At 50.0% G+C, this 24,282-nt stretch overlaps 1 protein-coding gene across 6 annotated transcripts in view; it reads left to right on the forward strand.

Annotated features, from left to right (window-relative positions):
* DLG3 (discs large MAGUK scaffold protein 3) overlaps positions 1–24,282 on the forward strand; it is a 1,928,515-nt gene that overhangs the window by 1,484,959 nt on the left and 419,274 nt on the right. The window contains exon 1 of one of the 6 annotated variants that reach the window (XM_078640196.1): positions 20,390–20,528. The exons of the other annotated variants lie outside the window; for them this stretch is intronic. The gene's annotated coding sequence lies outside the window, so the exon portion shown is untranslated. Of the gene's footprint in view, positions 1–20,389; positions 20,529–24,282 lie in introns of those variants that run through there. 6 annotated transcript variants of the gene reach the window in all.

A 24,282-nucleotide genomic window follows, 5' to 3' on the forward strand; every position in this document is an offset into this window, starting at 1 on the left:
CAGGACAAACAGCCCTTCGATGATACAGCGCAAGACATTATTTGTTACTTGCTGCACTTTTAAAAGGCTAGACTAGCTTTCTGCTCCAGAAGGGTACGTTGGACCCCTTGAGCTGCTTATAGGGAAGCCCCAGTCCACATAGAAACTGCCTGTTAAAGCCTTTTGAGCTACATAAAACTGGGTATCCCACCTAGAACCCCCCCAACGCTGCATTTCGGTTTTCAAGCCCAAGCTGGCCAGGCTGTTGGTAAAGTGAAGTCCCCTACAGCTGGAAAACTGGCCTTTCACCTGCTGGCTTTGACCCATGGGATATTGACTGCTAGCCAGTTACAGGACCCCCTCCCCCCCCTGCAATGGCTGGTGACCACCTGACCCCCTTACTGTCTTTCCTTAAATGGCATTCCTGTGAGGACACCGACGGCCAGATCCCAAGGAGCTCCATAAACTGGATACTGACGCGTGTGAACTGACTCCAAATTTCATGTTGAACTTGTGGTTCAGTTTGGTTGGTGGGATTTCATGTTTCTTGATTTTGCAGCTATTTTTGAAGGAATTTGAGCCCCTGGGTCTCACACTCAATGGGTGCTCCTGCATTGCACCTGAGCCACAGGAAAATGAGGGGACGGGACAGATGTGAGACACCAGTCTGACTGACGGACATCCGTGCGCCTTTGACTGGATGAAGTGGACAATGATTATAGCGAACAGGAGAGCTCACAGTGTGCCTTGACAGCCATGTCCATGGACTAACATTACCACAGTGCCCCTTGTTATTTTATTATAGCGCCTTACTGTATCAGTGCTTGTTATTTTATTATAGCGCCTTACTGTATCAGTGCTGGGGTTCTCTCTCGGCCCCAGAAAGTGCGAGGACCTTCAGTTCTTCTGTGGGATTTAATATTTTAACTGCCTTCACCTTCCTACAAGTACATTAAAACATTTTTCCCAAGCTGTAGCTCTGCCTCGACATCCAAGTGCAATCACTTGTATAACACAGGCTCCTGATTTCCAAACCCACTGCTGCTTCTTGGCGCCAGGAGGAAGCCCGTCCTTCTCGAAAAGGTGTGCAGTGGGTGTTTCTTTGTTACCCGACTGGGATGAAACAGTAAGTGGGGCACCAATGATAACCAGTTCCCCCCCCACACACACTGCCCAATAACAACAGACTGCCATGGCACCCAGAGGAACACACCTTGCTGGAGCCAATAACAACAGACTGCCAGGGGACCCAGAGGAACACACCTTGCTGGAGCCAATAACAACAGACTGCCAGGGGACCCAGAGGAACACCCCTTGCTGGAGCCAATAACAACAGAGTGCCATGGTACCCTGAGGAACACCCCTTGCTGGAGCCAATAACAACAGACTGCCATGGAACCCAGAGGAACACCCCTTGCTGGAGCCAATAACAACAGACTGCCATGGGACCCAGAGGAACACCCCTTGCTGGAGCCAATAACAACAGACTGCCAGGGGACCCAGAGGAACACGCCTTGCTGGAGCCAATAACAACAGACTGCCATGGGACCCAGAGGAACACCCCTTGCTGGAGCCAATAACAACAGACTGCCATGGGACCCAGAGGAACACCCCTTGCTGGAGCCAATAACAACAGACTGCCATGGGACCCAGAGGAACACCCCTTGCTGGAGCCAATAACAACAGACTGCCAGGGGACCCAGAGGAACACACCTTGCTGGAGCCAATAACAACAGACTGCCAGAGGACCCAGAGGAACACACCTTGCTGGAGACAATAACAACAGACTGCCATGGTACCCAGAGGAACACCCCTTGCTGGAGCCAATAACAGACTGCCATGGGACCCAGAGGAACACCCCTTGCTGTAGCCAATAACAACAGACTGCCATGGTACCCAGAGGAACACCCCTTACTGGAGCCAATAACAACAGACTGCCAGGGGACCCAGAGGAACACCCCTTGCTGGAGCCAATAACAACAGACTGCCATGGGACCCAGAGGAACACCCCTTGCTGGAGCCAATAACAACAGACTGCCAGGGGACCCAGAGGAACACGCCTTGCTGGAGCCAATAACAACAGACTGCCATGGGACCCAGAGGAACACGCCTTGCTGGAGCCAATAACAACAGACTGCCATGGTACCCAGAGGAACACCCCTTGCTGTAGCCAATAACAACAGACTGCCATGGGACCCAGAGGAACACCCCTTGCTGGAGCCAATAACAACAGACTGCCATGGTACCCAGATAAACACCCCTTGCTGGAGCCAATAACAACAGACTGCCATGGGACCCAGAGGAACACCCCTTGCTGGAGCCAATAACTACAGACTGCCATAGCACCCAGCGGAACACACCTTGCTGGAGCCAATAACAACAGACTGCCATGGGACCCAGAGGAACACCCCTTGCTGGAGCCAATAACAACAGACTGCCAGGGGACCCAGAGGAACACGCCTTGCTGGAGCCAATAACAACCGACTGCCATGGGACCCAGAGGAACACGCCTTGCTGGAGCCAATAACAACAGACTGCCATGGTACCCAGAGGAACACCCCTTGCTGTAGCCAATAACAACAGACTGCCATGGGACCCAGAGGAACACCCCTTGCTGGAGCCAATAACAACAGACTGCCATGGGACCCAGAGGAACACCCCTTGCTGGAGCCAATAACAACAGACTGCCATGGCACCCAGAGGAACACACCTTGCTGGAGCCAATAACAACAGACTGCCATGGGACCCAGAGGAACACCCCTTGCTGGAGCCAATAACAACAGACTGCCATGGGACCCAGAGGAACACGCCTTGCTGGAGCCAATAACAACAGACTGCCATGGGACCCAGAGGAACACACCTTGCTGGAACCAATAACAACAGACTGCCAGGGGACCCAGAGGAACACCCCTTGCTGGAGCCAATAACAACAGACTGCCATGGGACCCAGAGGAACACCTCTTGCTGGAGCCAATAACAACAGACTGCCATGGGACCCAGAGGAACACCCCTTGATGGAGCCAATAACAACAGAGTGCCATGGGACCCAGAGGAACACACCTTGCTGGAGCCAATAACAACAGACTGCCATGGGACCCAGAGGAACACCCCTTGCTGGAGCCAATAACAACAAACTGCCATGGCACCCAGAGGAACACACCTTGCTGGAGCCAATAACAACAGACTGCCAGGGGACCCAGAGGAACACCCCTTGCTGTAGCCAATAACAACAGACTGCCATGGGTATCAGAGAACACCCCTTGCTGGAGCCAATAACAACAGACTGCCATGGGACCCAGAGGAACACCCCTTGCTGGAGCCAATAACAACAGAGTGCCATGGGACCCAGAGGAACACACCTTGCTGGAGCCAATAACAACAGAGTGCCATGGTACCCTGAGGAACACCCCTTGCTGGAGCCAATAACAACAGACTGCCATGGCACCCAGAGGAACACCCCTTGCTGGAGCCAATAACAACAGACTGCCATGGCACCCAGAGGAACACCCCTTGCTGGAGCCAATAACAACAGACTGCCATGGCACCCAGAGGAACACGCCTTGCTGGAGCCAATAACAACAGACTGCCATGGGACCCAGAGGAACACGCCTTGCTGGAGCCAATAACAACAGACTGCCATGGTACCCAGAGGAACACCCCTTGCTGTAGCCAATAACAACAGACTGCCATGGGACCCAGAGGAACACCCCTTGCTGGAGCCAATAACAACAGACTGCCATGGTACCCAGATAAACACCCCTTGCTGGAGCCAATAACAACAGACTGCCATGGGACCCAGAGGAACACCCCTTGCTGGAGCCAATAACTACAGACTGCCATGGCACCCAGAGGAACACACCTTGCTGGAGCCAATAACAACAGACTGCCATGGGACCCAGAGGAACACCCCTTGCTGGAGCCAATAACAACAGACTGCCAGGGGACCCAGAGGAACACGCCTTGCTGGAGCCAATAACAACAGACTGCCATGGGACCCAGAGGAACACGCCTTGCTGGAGCCAATAACAACAGACTGCCATGGTACCCAGAGGAACACCCCTTGCTGTAGCCAATAACAACAGACTGCTATGGGACCCAGAGGAACACCCCTTGCTGGAGCCAATAACAACAGACTGCCATGGGACCCAGAGGAACACCCCTTGCTGGAGCCAATAACAACAGACTGCCATGGCACCCAGAGGAACACACCTTGCTGGAGCCAATAACAACAGACTGCCATGGGACCCAGAGGAACACCCCTTGCTGGAGCCAATAACAACAGACTGCCATGGGACCCAGAGGAACACGCCTTGCTGGAGCCAATAACAACAGACTGCCATGGGACCCAGAGTAACACAAGTTGCTGGAACCAATAACAACAGACTGCCAGGGGACCCAGAGGAACACCCCTTGCTGGAGCCAATAACAACAGACTGCCATGGGACCCAGAGGAACACCCCTTGATGGAGCCAATAACAACAGACTGCCATGGGACCCAGAGGAACACCCCTTGATGGAGCCAATAACAACAGAGTGCCATGGGACCCAGAGGAACACACCTTGCTGGAGCCAATAACAACAGACTGCCATGGGACCCAGAGGAACACCCCTTGCTGGAGCCAATAACAACAGACTGCCATGGCACCCAGAGGAACACACCTTGCTGGAGCCAATAACAACAGACTGCCAGGGGACCCAGAGGAACACCCCTTGCTGTAGCCAATAACAACAGACTGCCATGGGTATCAGAGAACACCCCTTGCTGGAGCCAATAACAACAGACTGCCATGGGACCCAGAGGAACACCCCTTGCTGGAGCCAATAACAACAGAGTGCCATGGGACCCAGAGGAACACACCTTGCTGGAGCCAATAACAACAGACTGCCATGGGACCCAGAGGAACACCCCTTGCTGGAGCCAATAACAACAGACTGCCATGGCACCCAGAGGAACACGCCTTGCTGGAGCCAATAACAACATACTGCCATGGGACCCAGAGGAACACGCCTTGCTGGAGCCAATAACAACAGACTGCCAGGGTACCCAGAGGAACACCCCTTGCTGGAGCCAATAACAACAGACTGCCATGGGACCCAGAGGAACACCCCTTGCTGGAGCCAATAACAACAGACTGCCATGGGACTCAGAGGAACACCCCTTGCTGGAGCCAATAACAACAGACTGCCATGGGACCCAGAGGAACACCCCTTGCTGGAGCCACCACCAAACGTGCCACATTACCCCTTCTACATGCATCAAAGCAGGGCCATAACAAGGGTAGGACAGCTGCAGCCCTTTACTCCAAGCTTGTGCATTTTGAGGCCCCGCTCTCCTGTTACATGTTTTTAGATAAAAAACAGAAGGCCCAACCTGTTCCTTCTTGATAGAGCTATTCAGCAACACCACTTGGCGGCACCAAATAGAGCCTTTTCTCTTTCACCAGAGTACATCTTAATTAGGAAGTTCTCCTTGGATCAGAAACCAAGAAGAAGCACCGCAAACATTTGGTCCCCTGACCCCACAAAACCTTCTGACATGCCACCATCAGAATAAGTTTATGTAGCATGAGCTTCAAAAAATGGCACAATATCCCTATTAAGAGCCTAAAGAATCCTTGTTGTGACTGAAGCCATCTTAGAAGATCCTTAACACTTCCTGGCTTACTGCTTAGTGAGAACCGGCTCTAAGGCAAAGGTGAGGGTTCGCTGTAGAAACCGAAGTGTCCAATCTGAAAGCAGCGATGCGCGCCAGGCTGCTGGACTGGGCTTTTCAAGAGACCTGAGCCTATGACAGAGAAGGAAGTTAAACCGGTGCTGGGCATGCTCACCAACGTGGCAGGTGAGCCGCGAGGAAATGTCCCTCGCAGTAGTCCCTGAAACCTCCCCATCCAGAAGAGATGCCAGTTCAAGATCCTCACGCATGAAACAATGATGGGAGCACACTGCTAGCCTCTCCTCCGGATCGCCCCTCTGCATTCTGGTATATGCAGTGCGTGTAACTTGAAGAGTTTGGGAAAAAGTTTGTGAGTGTTTCACCAAAGTTGGTGCAAGTAAGTACTTGATATTTCCAGAATCTCTAGTCACAAGACATGGCTCGTGTTTCGGGATAGTATCCCTCATCAGTAGTAAGTACTTGATATTTCCAGAATCTCTAGTCACAAGACATGGCTCGTGTTTCGGGATAGTATCCCTCATCAGTAGTAAGTACTTGATATTTCCAGAATCTCTAGTCACAAGACATGGCTTGTGTTTCGGGATAGTATCCCTCATCAGTAGTAAGTACTTGATATTTCCAGAATCTCTAGTCACAAGACATGGCTCGTGTTTCGGGATAGTATCCCTCATCAGTAGTAAGTACTTGATATTTCCAGAATCTCTAGTCACAAGACATGGCTTGTGTTTCGGGATAGTATCCCTCATCAGTAGAGAAAAGTTCTGGGGTGGTTGAGAAGGCCGCCAAACAACCGTCACAGGCTTCGTTGCCTCTTAGGCGCGCAGGTGCATCTCCAAAAGCTCGTCAGCTTAGGGGCTCAAGGGAGCCGTTTTAACAGGAAACAACGATGGGAGCACACTGCTAGCCTCTCCTCCGGATCGCCCCTCTGCATTCTGGTATATGCAGTGCGTGTGTGTAACTTGAAGAGTTCTTCACACATGCCTAGACAACCAAGGACCGGCCTACATCAACCGCCGGCTTAACTTCCATCTACCTGTAAAACACCTGCGCTCCTGCTCACTCGCCCTTGCGCACACCCGACGCATCCATCACAGCTGTAGCGGAGGTCGCTCCTTCTCCTACATCACAGCTGAGACCTGGTACGACCCCCCTTCCCCCCCACACCACCATCTTCAAACAGCATCCTCCATGGAGGACTTCAAGAAACTCAAGACCTGGCTTTTCGACTGAGACCTCGCACCGCAGTGCTTAGAAAACCCTAGAGGTGACAATGGTGCGCTATACAATTGCTGACTGATTGGCTGAAATGGCAGAATCATGTGACAGAACAGATGACATTGACCTGTAGCAATGCATGCCTTCTTCACAGGAGGTGAAATGTGTGTGGCCTGGGTGTAGTAAGTGATATATATTTTATTTTTTCTTTGCACACATTCCTGGGCACTATCACTTCTTCAACTAGTAGATGGTGTGGCTCGTGGCCTTGGGGCAGCAACTCTTGTAGGATCCTGAAGAAAGCTGGAGATCATGTGCTTGGTTTTTTAAAGGTAGTGGATACAACTTTGTATCCTGAGCAGTGGCTGCATGGGGGCTCTTAGGAGGGAGGGAAAGGGTAGTGTGTATACCCTGAGTTGGGGCAATAAGTCTTGCCAGAATGCGAACGGAGCTCTCTGTTTTTCCAGTACTGGCCAAGGTTGACGGCGTGGTTCCATCCGCAGCGTGGTTCCATCTGCAGCATGGTTCCATCCGCAGCATAGTTCCATCCGCAGCGTGGTTCCATCCGCAGCGTGGTTCCATCCGCAGCGTGGTTCCATCCGCAGCGTGGTTCCATCCGCAGCGTGGTTCCATCCGCAGCGTGGTTCCATCCGCAGCGTGGTTCCATCCGAGCGTGGTTCCATCCACAGCCTGGTTCCATCCGCAGGGTGGTTCCATCCGCAGCGTGGTTCCATCCGCAGCGCAGCGTGGTTCCATCCGCAGCATGGCTCCATCCGCAGCGTGGTTCCATCCGCAGCGTGGTTCCTTCCGCAGCGTGGTTCCATCCGCAGCGTGGTTCCATCTGCAGCGTGGTTCCATCCGCAGCGTGGTTCCATCCGCAGTGCAGCGTGGTTCCATCCGCAGCATGGCTCCATCCGCAGCGTGGTTCCATCTGCAGCATGGTTCCATCCGCAGCGTGGTTCCATCCGCAGCGTGGTTCCATCCGCAGCGCAGCGTGGTTCCATCCGCAGCGTGGTTCCATCCACAGCGTGGTTCCATCCGCAGCGTGGCTCCATCCGCAGCGTGGTTCCATCCGCAGCGTGGTTCCATCCGCAGCGTGGTTCCATCCGCAGCGCAGCGTGGTTGCATCCGCAGCGTGGCTCCATCCGCAGCGTGGTTCCATCCGCAGCGTGGTTCCTTCCGCAGCGTGGTTCCATCCGCAGCGTGGTTCCATCTGCAGCATGGTTCCATCCGCAGCGTGGTTCCATCCGCAGTGCAGCGTGGTTCCATCCGCAGCGTGGTTCCATCCGCAGCGTGGTTCCATCCGCAGCGTGGCTCCATCCGCAGCGTGGTTCCATCCGCAGCGTGGTTGGCAGGGGGTTTGTAAAGAGCGGTTGATGTGGCCGGTCCCACAAGGATGGGGTGGGCTCCTTCCAAAGCCGGGGCCTTTAGATGCCAAGGGATCCGCTCCTGGGTTTTTGCCTCTTTTGCTTTGGTTGATGGAATGCTTGCTTGTTGATCTTACAGATGGTGCAATACTAGAGTTAAAGTTAGGTTTGTTTAATGAGGTAGAGTGCTGTGATATTGCAGAACTCAACCAGCATGTCCCTTCAAGGCATCTTACTACCGAGTACAGGGAAACCAAGGCTCAGCCAGCCTGGAGGGTTTGATGAGCCAGTCTTTCTGGAGCATGTCCCATACAGACTCAGAGAATCCGGCGCCCAATCAGCCGGTGCTTACAGACAAGTTGTGAGCTTTCTCTAAAGTGTTTGCACACCTAATTAGGGTTTCATGTGCTGCAAGTACACGCTTGTGAAAAACATCAGAGGACGACGTGCTAGAAGTTCAGAAATTGTGAGGATAGAAAGGCTTTTAAAGAGAGTTAGCTTGTGGGGTTCGTCCGTGCAGGTGCCAAGAATACCACAAAATGGGTGGCAGTGACTGAAAATATTGGCTTTCCAGTCTCCGCTGGCGAAAGCAAGGCCCGCCTGAGCTACTTGAACCCCGAAGGCTTGAACTGAGTCCCAGAAAAAATGGCTGTGAATAATTAGTGTAAGCGATGTGTAGTGAAGTCACTTTATCCTTAGAGTTGTCACAACCTTTACAAGCTGTCCATTACAGTTGCAGATATGGTAAAAACTTAGAATGTGTATGATATATGCAAGTAATTGTACAGTTTGCATGTAGATCTCATTCAGGGGTCTCCGAGGTTTACGATCTTGTTTTGTTTCTACTGGCGCCTTGAAGCGGCTGCCTGACATTGTGAGCGCTATCATAAGTAACTTACTGGTGGAGTCTAGGCCCTACAGGGCCTTCTAGCGGGACGCCTATGTCCCTACCACTTTAATGCAGAGCTGGACGGATGCCCCCGGTGCCACCCATCCATGCCTCGAGGGGGGAAGGGGTCTATAAGGGGCATGAGCAACTGGAAGCCCCACTTGCTGATGAATCTGGGCAGTGGTAAGATATAAAAAAAAAAAAAAAGTAAGGAGATACGGCAGACCCCTGAAGGATGCCGAAAGATGCAGGGAACCTCATGTCCTGATCAGTCGGTTCCTGCCAAAATTGAGATCAACGGATGCATGGAATCCACTTCTCGCCACATGCTGGTGTATAGGAAATCCAGGGCCCAAGGACCCTGTCCTTCAGGCCTGCTTACAAACTTATGTTGGATAGTATCAGAAAGTAATGCAAAGTTGTGCTGTGAACCACTTTGCTTTATTTTGTATTAAGCGGCTTTCCACCAATGGTGCATGGGAGTTTCCATGCAACCGCCCATGGGTTTTGACACAAATCTCTATCTAAAAACATTGGTCGATAAGCGTCTCATGCTTCCTAGAGGCAGGTGTAACAAGGAGAATTTATTTGACCTCTTCTAGCTTTTACAACTTCGCACCTGTGCTGCATTGTACAGCACACACACAAAGTGGGAAAGCCTTCAAGCCTGGCTTTTGAACTGAAAGAGCCCCTCCCAGTGCAAACCCATGCTTGCACTCTGGCACAAAGGTATGTGCGCTGCAGCATTCTGCCTACATTGCGCCCGGGCATGGGGAAAGGAACAATGCACCATATATGATTAGATAATGCACCTTTTTTCTCTCCCCCTTTGACGCAAGACAGCACAGCAGCTTTGGTGCAGCGCCGCCTGCATCAAAGAATATAATGTTAGTCGCTATTAGTAGAGCAGACGACAAGAAATAAGGAGCCCCCCGTGTTACTGGCACTGATTCTGCCTCTTCTGAGGCCAGCGGTCGCAAAGGCAGTGCCAGGGGTAGCAAGGGGCAAGCCGGGGTTCACAGCTGAGACCCCGAAAATGGCGTCCATGTGACAGACTACTCTGTAGAAACAGAATTGGTGGTGCACCCAGCCCAGCCCTCTCAGATACACAGCCATATATCACATAGAAGCAGGAAATCCCATACCGCACAGCCCTCTGTTAGTGATACTCCAATAAATACACATTGGCCTCGCATCCCCACGTAAGCACTTGGAAATTAAACTCACAACTTTTTTTGTTTTACTTCCCACACCTAAATGTGAGTAAGTCTACCATCCCATACATAGGTATTCACTTGCTCAGAACCTAACCTCTATTGTTCCTCAACCAAAGCCCTCTTTTATTAAACTTCTCTCATTCATAATAAATATCAGTAACAAGATGACCTTTCGGGGAGCAGTAGCATCTCTCAGCGCGGGGGACACACTGTTTAAGTGTAACCATGCGCTTTAGAAGTGGTTTTATTATTATTTATTATTATGATATTATTTAACTGACACAGACCAGCAATAAAAAGAGGAAGGTGGGTGGGATTAAGAAGGACTGGGGGGTTCTAGCTCTGGCATATTGGGTTTGGCTGAAGATTATTTTTAAGAGCTGCGTGAATGGCCGTAACCGATTAATGCATAGTGCTAGCCAATTCAAGGTCTACCCAGCACCCCCTACAAGGAACACTACCACGTAAACTCAAGGAATCCATCACCCAAGCTGCATGTTCCACCCAGACATGCTGCCTTGGAGAAACATGGAATTTACAGTTCTCCCAGACATGCAAAAACATAGTACAGGGAATTCATGGTCCACCCAGCTTGTCCATCCCAGACATGCAGCCATATAGAAACTGAGAATCCAGTGTCCACTCAGATAGTCCCTCCCAGATGTGCCCAAACAGAAACCGGGTATTCAGGGTCCACCCGATGTGTCCTTCCAAGATGTGCTACCAGTGGATGGGTATGTTGTGGCTTTACGAACTTCAGTGCATGTAGCATCTTTTCTCACGTTGAACATATAGTCCCTACAGGAAAGATGTCCTATTTCCTACCGATCCACCCTGTTTGTTCACGTCTGCCTAGAATGTATACGAAGGCCACCTCACATGGAAGTAGCAGTAAACCAAACGTCACACACGATGACGTTTCTATTGCATCCATGTGAGAGAAAGCTATGGTCCTCACATTACCCGTTCAAGATTAGGAGGATGTCTCACGTAATTTGCCAAAGAATGCCAGGTTTGCCTACTCTTCTAGAAAAAAGAGATGTTTTTAAAAAGTCAACTATATCTCACACTAGAATGTATGTTCTATGGTATGTATATTGCTTTTGAACTTCCTTGCTAAATGAATTACAATTATTAATGTTATAGTGATGCCCACCATCCAGATATGCAGACCCCATGCTCTCAAAATGTCTTTGTTGCAAGACAGGTTGTTGAATGGACACAGGAAGAACATTGTCTGGCTAATGCTCCATTATCAGGTGTATCTCCAAAACAGTGCAAAGCTATCAGTCCATATATATTATGCTAAAGAGCAGTCAATATAAAAAAAAACTTTTGAAAATGAGGGTAGTGGAGAGGGGTGGTCGACCACACCTCCACAAGCGGAAGGAATTTATGGTCTACAGAGGTCTGTCCACCGACAAAATGGTGGTGTGAGTGGGGATCTTGCTGCAGAGTCGACCCCTACATGGTGTACCTATGGGGACTTTAGGATTCAGCTCAGGCACTTGCAGTCACTTTAAATGTTTCCGCTGTGTTTGATTCCGCACCATTTCTCGGTGACTATACCACAGAGTGGCCAATGTCTGCACAAAGTGAAATTTCCTATTTCTATCCTTGTAACCCCACCTTCAGTGTATGGCCCCCCTTATCCTACATACATGTCCACAACAAGTAACCTTCCGCTCTGTCACTCCCCTTATGCTTTCATGTGACACCCCAGGACTGCAAGGTTCAGAATACATGGCAACTGTACTAATGAACGCGAGGACTCGGCATACCCCCCCAGACGACATGGAGTCAGGTTGGTATATAAACGCTGCCCTGGCAGTTTAATTTTTTTCCCCATTCCCTCCTGGTTTCTTCCGGGTCCCCTGTTCCCTTAAGGAATTTGTCTGACCGGTAGTGCTGTGGTAGAAGTTGTGTTTGTTCGGGTTGTCCTGTGTTCGATTTTGCTGTATGGTTCCGTCATTGCAAGCCCATTTGTTCCATATGCATGTATGTTAACCTTCAGAGACCACCATTGGTGGGTTCCACATCTTGGCTTTCATGAAGATAATAGTTCTAATATAAAGCATCAACCATTACCTCCGCAAGGGTCTCTCTCCTTCAAGCTATGGTACACAGTTCGCACCTGGGCCTAGCCTGTTAACATCAGGACTCACCCTACGGAGCCAGGCTCCAGAAAGATCTGCTCTGAAAGGTCTAAGCAGTCTTTCCCGTAGAGGGCCCACCCACACCTCACACTGCCATCGTCACACAGATCTGATGTAGTCGCAGCATGCCTCCGCACTGTTCGGGTTTGAGCGTCTGGTGTTAGTTGTGTGTGTCCACTCTTGCCTGCCTTGCATGCTCACACAGGGAACTACCAGGTGGTCCATGTTCATAAATCTAACTTCCATGGTTTTGCACGACTTATAAATGGTCAACCGTGGAGGGTCATGGTTTAACCATTGTTTTGACTGGGGGTTAACAGGAGAGGTGAAGCTTGAACAGCAATTGAACCAGGAAGTGATTCTGCCTCAGTGATCATTGCTGGTTGAAACCACCTTGAGATGTGTGATACAGTGTGGTACTTCTTCAGTATGGATAACTGCGCATTTGATTCCATAATCGAGGCCTCAGCTAACAATGCTGGTGGCAAAACACATGAATATTCTTTGAAAGGCTTCAATTAAGTTTCAACAGTTTGGTTGTTGTCTTGCAAAATTGATGAAACTGTTCTGATGGCCACTCCATTACAGCGATGGGAGGGTTTCTTTATTGGAGTACAGGTGCTTACGGTGCCGCATTCAACGTTCACACCCATTAACCATTAAAGCCCATCTGTGAACCCTGCAGGTTCTATAGAGCACAAGCAACGTTTCTCATCACTTAACTTTTTTTAAGTTTTCAGTTTAAAGGGAAGCACAGCCTCACATCTCTGGCACAAACTTTTCTGACCTTTATCTTGATTGAATTACCTTGTCTCCGTCATAACCTTGTAAAAGTGTTAAATGGTTAAAGGGTTAATGTCATTAAACATTTAGGGGTGGCGATTCAAATTATGGACTAATATCCCTAATTCATTATCATTTAATGTAATTTAATTGAAATGTATTCTAATCAAATCCATTGATTGGAGTAAAGGTGTCATCATTAGTTACAGTAAGGAATTTGTAATTTTAAATCATTTAGCATTCATTAATTTAATTACATTTTAAATATTGGTTAGTATTGGTGTTATTAGAATTTGGGCAGCATATGACCATCTTATTTTTAATTCAATTTGAATTTAATTACAGTAATAACCTATTATGTATTGGGTAAGGAAAGTGTTAGGACTGGCATGAAGGATTATTGTTTAATTTAATTTCAATTAATTTAATTATACAAAAATTACTAAGTATTTCTTATTGGTAATGGGTTAGGAACTCGAAAAATTAAACTGGAAATAATTAAATAATTGAATATTAAAGTTTGGGATGGATAAAGGGTAAGAGTTTCATAATAAATGTACAATACAATGAAAATGACTAGATATTATTGATAATAGTTGGGCATTAAATATCGATGTAAATGTTATAAAGAAGAGATGATTTTGAGGTAATGGTATTTTAATGTTGTGTATTGAAAGGCAGGGTAATTGAAGACAATGTTAAAGTGATGAGGCAGTGAGTTAGTGGTATGTATTCATTTGAATCAACCTCCATCTTTGTATCTCTCTCGAGTATCAAACTAAGTCCTTTTTGCAAAACCATTAGGTATCAGTAAGAGTGGGAAGTGTTTGATAAAAGTGTTTATTCTAAGCACACATGCTGTACACCACAAGTAAATAAACTCGAAATGATACATATTTATTCAAAAGAAAGAACAAAGTATGACGAACAGACTAGATCATCGTTGGAATATTGACTTCCTCTCTGTAGTATGTAGTAACTGGGTTAGTACAGATATTAATGAAGGATTTTGGAAATTAGTCAGAAGGCACGGTCCTTGAATTGCCTGCATATTAAACACACCAATTATCATTGTATTACGTAAAAATACCCCTACCACCCTATACCCCTACCTAAACCCTAGAAACACCCTTACCGCCCAATGCCCCTACCCAACCCTAAACCTCTCTTATCAACCTATATCTCTACCCACCCTAAAAATACCCTTACCACCTTATACACCCACACACCCCTAAACACACCACCCAATACCCCATCCTCCATCAGGAGTAAATTTCTAACCTTTCTCAGTATGGAAAAAGATTAGAGAAGAGTTGGTGAAAACCCTTAAAATATGCACGTTAGTAGGTTTGCACAGACTCAAAAGGGCATTTAAACCCTGAAACTATTGCTTACCACTAAATTCATCCCCAGTATGAAGATCTGTGGAACGTGGCAACATAAGGGAATTGCTAGTATTTAAAACCTACTGTGGAATGAGCCCTGGCATAATCAGAGAGGCCATATCCAATATCTTATATAATGAGATCGCTGCCATCATTTGTCACTGCACTACATGGCACAAAAGGGACAAGTGGATTTATGAAGCAACCTGCCCCATGGACAAGTAGATATTTCTATAAATTCCACAACCCCCTTTGATACACCTGTTAGGGGCACCACCTGGATGTAAAATGAACAAAAGGCTGAGCGTTACTCAGGCCTCAGATACCTGTTAGGTGTACCTGGATGAAAGTTACTCATGCTTCAGATACCCCTGTTAGTTGCACTTGGATGTAACATACAGAAGTGGTTGAGGATTACTCAGGCTTCAGCTACCTCTGTTCAGTCCAGTTAGATGTAAAATGCCCAAGTGGCTGAGGATTACTCAGGCCTCTGGTACATTATTACTTTGCTAAGATGGTATAGTTGAAAGAGACAGATTCCTGCTATCAAAACTGGTGTGCTTTCTTCCCAGCCAAGGACTTTTATCGCGGAGCAAGTGTATGTACATAAATTGTAGGAGGTCAGATATGGTGGAGAAGTCTGTGGGTCAATGTTTAGAGGAAACAGTTACTATATTTGTGGAGGTTGGAAGGCGATGCAGGACATATTTCTAAATAATCCCTGCTGTACAAATTTATCAAGAAATAGTATTACAATGTATCCAGTTACAAAACCAGGACTACATGTACCAGAATGCAAAGCGAAAATATAGACTGGGGCAGCTACTCCTGCATCAACCGGAGCATTGCGAGAGCTCGCTTTTCGTTGATGTTCTTGCATCTCCCTGCTGCTTATAAACTCAGTCAACCAGAGGCAAAGGTGCTGCATGCCCAGCCCTGCTATACTGGGATATCTGGGGATCCCCAGAGAGGAGGTAAGCCAAGCGCGTGGTCAGTAAGTCACATGCCCCTTGCTCGAACGGTAGGGGTGTGAACAGCACAAACAGACCTGCAGGTAGGCCTACCTGGGAAAGTTGGTAGGGAGGGACTGTTATAAAATGTTTACGGGTCTTACGTGCAGTAACGTCTTATCTCAGTCTGCAGTAACGTCTTATCTCAGTAAGCACTATATAATTTCAGTTGCACAGATTTAACCCTTTCTGCTTAGGAAAGCGCTGTATGCACAATCAACGTACAGCAGCAGGGTGCTTTTGTTAAGTCATGCACTGCTTAGTGGGCCGTGCCAGTCAGTCACCGAAGTACTTCCAAAGATTTGTGGGTATGCTATATGATCTGCACATCTATTTTTAACAGTATTGTGTTTTCTGTTGCCACTATCCTTCAGAAACTGGTGGTTGAAGAACCAGCTTCCATATGAAGTGACTTTGTCCCAGCTCTACCAGCCTTTGCTCTTCTAAGCCTCAGAAAGAAGACCTGGCACTGAACCTCAACACAAGGTTCATCCTCATTGTGATGGAACACGAAGAGCATGTGTGTGTTCCGGAAAACTGACAGCTTCGGCTTTACTTTTCTCCTCCTATTTTCTGCTTTTTGTTAGGAACCTTGTGTCTCCCACTTTTGTTGGCAGACGAGATTTACTGCCATAATTGTGCACAGAAAAGTTATAAAGTGTTCAGCCTGAACGTCTTCTTCCGCCATACTCTAGCTACGTTTCGTAAAAGGGACCCGTGAAAAATACAAGGATGCCATATTGCTCCATATCAGAGAGATGATCAGCTAAGAGGGTATGCGATGTGTACCCTGGAGGGGGCTCCGGAATCAAATCCTAAACCTTGATAAATCAGAAACCTCTTTGGCAAACTTAACATGCGCAGATAATCGATAAGGACAGGCTGCTAGGGTTGGCAATAATCAGCTGCTCCCTATCCCGTTATACTCAGAATCTACTTTGTCTATTTTTAATGATGTGAAGTCTTGCACAGTTGCACTTTTACAGCGGGCCCCAAGCACATCCAGCACTGTGTACATACCTGCCTTTGCCCTGCCTATATGCACCTTAATTACTTATATTAATCTACTTAAGGAAACTTTGTCTGTATGGCAATCCTGCATTTTAGACATTAGGGAAAAGATCAGCTGCTGTTTAGCCACTTTTATCCAAAGTAGCTTTCATCTGAACCGGACACCACCCCAGCTACTCGGGAAACACATATCCGGTTGTATTATTGATCCGACTGCACTTGTAAGAGTCACACTTCAAAGAATCTCTGATACATTTCAACTTTATATCAAGCCCTGAAGTCCCTATGAGGACGAAACGCGTCGGCAGTTGTGACGATTAAGAAGTTTTCTTTGGAATAAAAGAAACCACTTTTCTATAATCAAACTCAACTATTGCTCTTTTCATTTGGGAAGGCTTCAACTTATTTCTCTGTTTTTATTATGGACAATAAATTGCCTTCACTAATAACCTACTTGTTTTATTGAGTGCAGGGCCATTTGTGTATAACAATGTAGCTATGTGTTAGTCAGTCAAATATACTTTTATTGATTCGTTAAAAATCGTAAAAGGATGGCAAACCATCATAAAACGCAATACATTAAATGAGCATATTTTTTTTTAAACATTTGAAAGAAGAAAAAAAAAAGACCTTAGGGTCGTGACCACAGTTAAAAAGCGGACAAGTAATACAATACATTTTAAGAAATGCCGGCCAGTAGGTTATTTGTTAGCTACTTGGCTTAAATACATTTTTTCCAATTCCTTTGCTGCTATTTTCCAGAGTTTTATGGCACAACAGGGGAGGGGACTCGAAAGCCCTCCAAGACACCTGATGACTGCAGCTCTGCAAGTTCTTATTTGTTCATTCCTAAAAAAAAAACGAATAGTGGATTTACGAGTTTTCAGTAAAAAAGGGCATGTGTATAGTACGTGTAATAGTGACTCCTCCCCTTGACAACAGAGCCGGCATTCCTTAGATGGCCATGTAAATTTCCATTATGGGGTCAAATCCTTTGAGAGGAATGATCCCATGCGTAGCAACATCAGGTAATGCTTTTTGTGGTAAGAGAGGTGTTCAATCAGATGCTGTTGCGGCTTTATCCTCTGGTACGCCTGTATCACAGCCCAAGCGTGATGTTTTTTGCGAAGTTCATTTTATCAGTTAACAAAGATATCCGCTTGATTGAGGTGTTCACAACGCTTTTGAGATCAGAATACGTTGCTGGTGTTAACCAAACCTCCTTTAGCTGTAATGCCGACAAGGATTCCTTCAGGATTGCCGTGGTCGAATTAGCTAGTCTTGCTTGATGTAGCTTTGTGTTTTGCACCTCGACTAAAATACCTAGGAAGGAAAGTTTAAGAAAGCGATAGGCTTGTGGCGTGATTCCTAGTGTCTGTATTAGTTGTATGATAAATCTCCTTTTAATTCTTTTTGTATGTATTTTTGAACATTATGAACTGTGTGATTTTGTTTATGGTTTTAATAAACTAATACTACTACCATATCAGAAGCTTGCAATTAGTCCAGCGTCTGGATTTACTTCTAATAATAGATGCATTCTGGGACTTGTAGTCAATCTTACAGCGATGCCAGGGACCTGAAAAGCAACGCCAGGGACTGGAAAGGCAGTGCTAGATCGAGTGACGTGCCAACCCGAAAATAAGTACAACATTGATTAACTAACCCATTTCTGTAGCACTGCTGTACCTTGCAGGCAGTTGTGCACATTACATTCACAAATCCAAAAGGATGTACTTGAATATTTGAACGTGCTGTGGGTATTGGGTGTGGTGATGTGTGCCGGGGTTGCCCCAATGGAATCCCAAGTATGGCAGGCTTCGCTCCCAAGGCCATACTACTCCGGCACACATATCCGAGTGAGACCCTGAGCAGTTCATTCCCCTTTATTTAAAGCCACTGGCCACCCCGGGCCAGATGATGTGGTGCATACAAATCCAGTGATTGCCAGACAGAAGGACCGCTAATCTGCTACATTAGGGAGGACCAGTGCTTTAAATGGGCCGGTACGGAGTACCGGCACATTTTTATTTTGAGAGGGAGAGTCCTGGCACTTCTCAAGAGTGGCGTAATACTTTTGATTGGAGAGTACCTGCACTTCTCAGAAACAAGCAGGTACGCTGCTGCAGAGTACCTGCACTTCTATTTTTCCATTTCAAGCACTGGGGGGACAGTTCCAAGATTAATTTTGATAAATATACAGATAACGGAGTTCCAGCAAATTTGAGTTTGAGATTTGTTTAAGTATGGACTGAAGAAGTTTGTTTTCAGCAATTTCCTAAATGTATTAAAGCCCTCGTGCAGCCCTTTGGCACAAGTCCTTTCAGATGCACTTACTGGGGAGCACCTAGAGCGCATGGAGAGTTTGGGGGGGTGGGGGGGGCTTGTCACGATTGTAGGACAGTCGCCCAGTTATACTTTTCCCACTGGGCATCACCTGTGCTATAGGGAAGAGTGGCCGGACATATGGGGGGGGGGGGAGTGGGTTTGTTCACAAGACCAGCGACCCATAACTTAACTAAGTTGCTGGGGCTTTACAATTTAATTTTATTTATTTAATGCGATTTTATATCACCCGAAGGTGTCAGAGCGCTGTACAAAAGAACCAGTTGTGATACATAAAGATTTAGGATTACATGAGTTATATAAAAGATACAAACTGGGAAAAAAATTGCAAGTGTACAAGTTGTAAAGTCACACAAGGAAGAGATACAAATGGATAAACTCTAAGAGTCACATTGGAATGGTAGTGAGTACAAGGGTCTACTACATATACTAGTGGGTTATCTCTATATACATATATAATTCATGCTTTGTTTTTTATTTTTTTATTTATTTATGCGATTTTATATAGCGCGAACTTTACCCGAAGGTGTCAGAGCGCTTTACATAGGACCCAGTTTCAAACATAAGGACTGACGGTACAAAAAGAATTTGCAAATTGTTGACTTACATAAGAACCAGTTGAAAACATACGGATTGAGGATTACATGCGTTATAGAAAGATTTAGGATTACATACGTTATAAAGAGGTACAAACAGAAAAAATTGCAAATGTACAAGAGATAAAATCACACAGGGAGGAGGTTCAAATGGATAAAATCTAGGCATATATTAGTGATATCTCTATCTACTTAGGGAGGGGATACACATGGATATACTCTAAGAGTCACATAGGAAGTGATTAGAGTTATCTCTATATACATAGGGAAGTTGCATACATTGTTGCAGGGCCCGGGTGAAATTTTCTTTTTTTGCACGTTATTCCGCATCGTTGCCAGTGGTATCTGTGAATTGAAAACAAATGTTCAGTTTTAAGGAGTGAAAAAGTTTCAGGCGCTGCGCGTGCCGAGGCACGTCCGCCCCGCAGCTCTTCCTGACGGGACTGAGGCAGCCGCGAGCCAGCGACCCCGCAGAAGGCGGCCCGGCGCCTCGCGCACCTCTCTCCGCGCTCTCCCATTGGTCCAAGGTGAGTGTACCTCTGGGATCTGCACGCGCCGCCCGGCTCGGCCGTTGGGACTTTGGATGGGAGCTCAGACGGGAGGGGGCGGGGTTAGAACTCTCGGGCTTCTTTTTTGTTTTCCTCCGCCCCTCTCTGGTTGGTCCACAGGGCCGGAGCGTTAGTGACGCCGCCCCCGTTGGCAGGGTGACGGGGGGGTCGCCGCCCCCTCCTCCCAGGGCGCGCACCCCTGTGTAGCTTGATGTGGAGCGCGCCTGTCTCGCTGCGCGTGTCCGAGCCGGTGTCTGAGGGAGGCGCGAGCGGCGGCAGCGGGTGGAGTGAACGGGTCCGAGGGCAGGAGGAGGAGCGGCCTGCAGAGAGGAGGAGGAGGACCCGGCAGCAGGTGAGGAGGGGACACCGCGCTCTCTGGTACCCCCGACGCTGTGGCCTTCCTAACCCCGCCACTCATGGCCAGACCGCCACTAAGGCCCGCCTTCAGCACAGGAGCCTGACCTGAACCCCCCAACACCTCCCTCAGCACAGGAGCCTGACCTGAACCCCCCCTCCCTCAGCACAGGAGCCTGACCTGAACCCCCCCCTCCCTCAGCACAGGAACCTGACCTGAACCCCCCAACACCTCCCTCAGCACAGGAGCCTGCCATGACCCCCCCCCCCCCGCACAGGAGCTTGCCCTGAAGCCCCCAACCCCTCCCTCAGCACAGGAGCCTGACCTGAACCCCGACCCCTCCCTCAGCACAGGAGCCTGCCCTGAACTTCCCCCCAACCCCAGAACAGGAGCCTGCCCTGAACACCCCCCTCCCTCAGCACAGGAGCCTGCCCTGAACCCCTCCCCCCCAACCCCTCCCTCAGCACAGGAGCCTGCCCTGAACCCCCCCAACCCCTCAGCACAGGAGCCTTCCCTGAACCCCCCAACACCAGAACGGGAGCCTGCCCTGAACACCCCCCCTACCCTTAGCACAGGAGCCTGCCCTGAACCCCCCCAACCCCTCCCTCAGCACAGGAGCCTGCCCTGAACCCCCCAACCCCTCCCTCAGCACAGGAGCCTGCCCTGAACCCCCCCAACCCCTCCCTCAGCACAGGAGCCTGCCCTGAACCCCCCCAACCCCTCCCTCAGCACAGGAGCCTGCCCTGAACCCCCCAACCCCTCCCTCAGCACAGGAGCCTGCCCTGAACCCCCCCCCTCCCTCAGCACAGGAGCCTGCCCTGAACCCCCCCCCAACCCCTCCCTCAGCACAGGAGCCTGTCCTGAGCCCCCCCCAACCCCTCCCTCAGCACAGGAGCCTGCCCTGAACCCCCCCCTCCCTCAGCACAGGAGCCTGCCCTGAACCCCCCAACCCCTCCCTCAGCACAGGAGCCTGCCCTGAACCCCCCAACCCCTCCCTCAGCACAGGAGCCTGCCCTGAACCCCAACCCCTCCTTCGGCACAGGAGTCTGCCCTGACCCCCCCCTCAGCAAAGGAACCTGCCCTGAACCCCCCCTCCCCCAAGCACAGGAGCCTGCCCTGAACACCCCTGTTATATTGTATATGTTTAATACTGTATTATTACTTTAACACTTTGGACGCTCAGCTCGTCATGAGTTACGCCTCTCGTTGAACCGCGGGTTTTTGAAAAATGTAGCGCACAGCGGGAAAACGCTTACCGCGCATGCGGTTAAGGCTCGTGTTGTACTAGATTTAGAATGTGTGTAGGTAATCGGGTTCCAGTGTAGCTGAGTCTCTTAGAGCCTGGCTGGATATCTGCATGGTTGTGCTTCCTGGCGCTACCTGTTCTTTTACATGTACTTATTCAATAAAGGAGTACCGCTTCGTTATACTTTACAACCCCCCCACCCAAAACACAGGAGCCTGCCCTGCACACCCCCCCACCCCAAACACAGGAGCCTGCCCTGAACACCCCCCCACCCCAAACACAGGAGCCTGCCCTAAACACCCCCCCCCCACCCCAACACAGGAGCCTGCCCTAAACACCCCCCCCCACCCCAAACACAGGAGCCTGCCCTAAACACCCCCCCCCCACCCCAACACAGGAGCCTGCCCTAAACACCCCCCCCCCACCCCAACACAGGAGCCTGCCCTAAACACCCCCCCCCCACCCCAACACAGGAGCCTGCCCTGCACACCCCCCACCCCAAACACAGGAGCCTGCCCTGAACACCCCCCCACCCCAAACACAGGAGCCTGCCCTAAACACCCCCCCCCCCACCCCAACACAGGAGCCTGCCCTGAACACCCCCCCCCACCCCAACACAGGAGCCTGCCCTGAACACCTCCCCACCCCAACACAGGAGCCTGCCCTAAACCCCCCCCCCCCCACACACACACACACTTGAGCCACAGCTTCACTTAGGTTCTAGCCATCAACACAGACATCTGCCTTTCTCCAACTCTCTCCTCATACTCCGTCCATTCCATCTGAACTCTGCACAAGGGCCTGCCTCACTCCCAGGCTCACCCCCTCAGTCTGAACCCTGCACAGGGACCAGCCCTCACCCCCACACTCCCAGCCACACTTCGACACGGCTCTGGCCTTCACTCTGAACCCTGCCCTCACCCCACACTCCCAGTCACACCTCCACCCGGCTCTGCCCCTCACCCCCTGGCTGGATATCTGCATGGTTGTGCTTCCTGGCGCTACCTGTTCTTTTACATGTACTTATTCAATAAAGGAGTACCGCTTCGTTATACTTTACAACCCCCCCACCCAAAACACAGGAGCCTGCCCTGAACACCCCCCCACCCCAAACACAGGAGCCTGCCCTGAACACCCCCCCACCCCAAACACAGGAGCCTGCCCTAAACACCCCCCCAACACAGGAGCCTGCCCTAAACACCCCCCCCCACCCCAACACAGGAGCCTGCCCTAAACACCCCCCCCCCCACCCCAACACAGGAGCCTGCCCTAAACACCCCCCCCCCCCACCGCAACACAGGAGCCTGCCCTAAACACCCCCCCCACCCCAACACAGGAGCCTGCCCTAAACACCCCCCCCACCCCAACACAGGAGCCTGCCCTAAACACCCCCCCCACCCCAACACAGGAGCCTGCCCTGAACACCTCCCCGCCCCCAACACAGGAGCCTGCCCTGAACACCTCCCCGCCCCCAACACAGGAGCCTGCCCTGAACACCTCCCCACCCCAACACAGGAGCCTGCCCTGAACACCCCCCCCCCCCCACCCCAACACAGGAGCCTGCCCTGAACACCCCCCCCACCCAACACAGGAGCCTGCCCTGAACACCTCCTCACCCCAACACAGGAGCCTGCCCTAAACCCCCCCCCCACACACACACACTTGAGCCACAGCTTCACTTAGGTTCTAGCCATCAACACAGACATCTGCCTTTCTCCAACTCTCTCCTCATACTCCGTCCATTCCATCTGAACTCTGCACAAGGGCCTGCCTCACTCCCAGGCTCACCCCCTCAGTCTGAACCCTGCACAGGGACCAGCCCTCACCCCCACACTCCCAGCCACACTTCGACACGGCTCTGGCCTTCACTCTGAACCCTGCACTCAACCCCACACTCCCAGTCAAACCTCCACCCGGCTCTGCCCCTCACCCCCACACTCCCAGTCACACCTCCACCCGGCTCTGCCCCTCACCCTGCCCTCACCCCCACACTCCCAGTCACACCTCCACCCGGCTCTGCCCTTCACTCTGAACCCTGCACTCAACCCCACACTCCCAGTCAAACCTCCACCCGGCTCTGCCCTTCACTCTGAACCCTGCACTCACTCCCAGTCACACCTCCACCCGGCTCTGCCCCTCACTATGAACCCTGCCCTCACCCCCAGACTCCCAGTCACACCTCCACCCGGCTCTGCCCCTCACTCTGAACCCTGCCCTCACCCCCACACTCCCAGGCAAACCTCCACCGGCTCTGCCCCTCACTATGAACCCTGCCCTCACCCCCAGCCACACCTCAACACGGCTCTGGCCTTCACTCTGAACCCTGCTCTCACCCCCACACTCCTAGCCACACCTCGACACGGCTCTGGCCTTCACTCTGAACCCTGCCCTCACCCAACACTCCCAGTCACACCTCCCCCGGCTCTGCCCCTCCCTCTGAACCCTGCCCTCACCCCACACTCCCAGTCACACCTCCACCCGGCTCTGCCCCTCATTTTGAACCCT

This window comes from Lissotriton helveticus, chromosome 4_2 (assembly GCF_964261635.1).
Source record: "Lissotriton helveticus chromosome 4_2, aLisHel1.1, whole genome shotgun sequence".
NCBI lineage: Eukaryota > Metazoa > Chordata > Amphibia > Caudata > Salamandridae > Lissotriton > Lissotriton helveticus.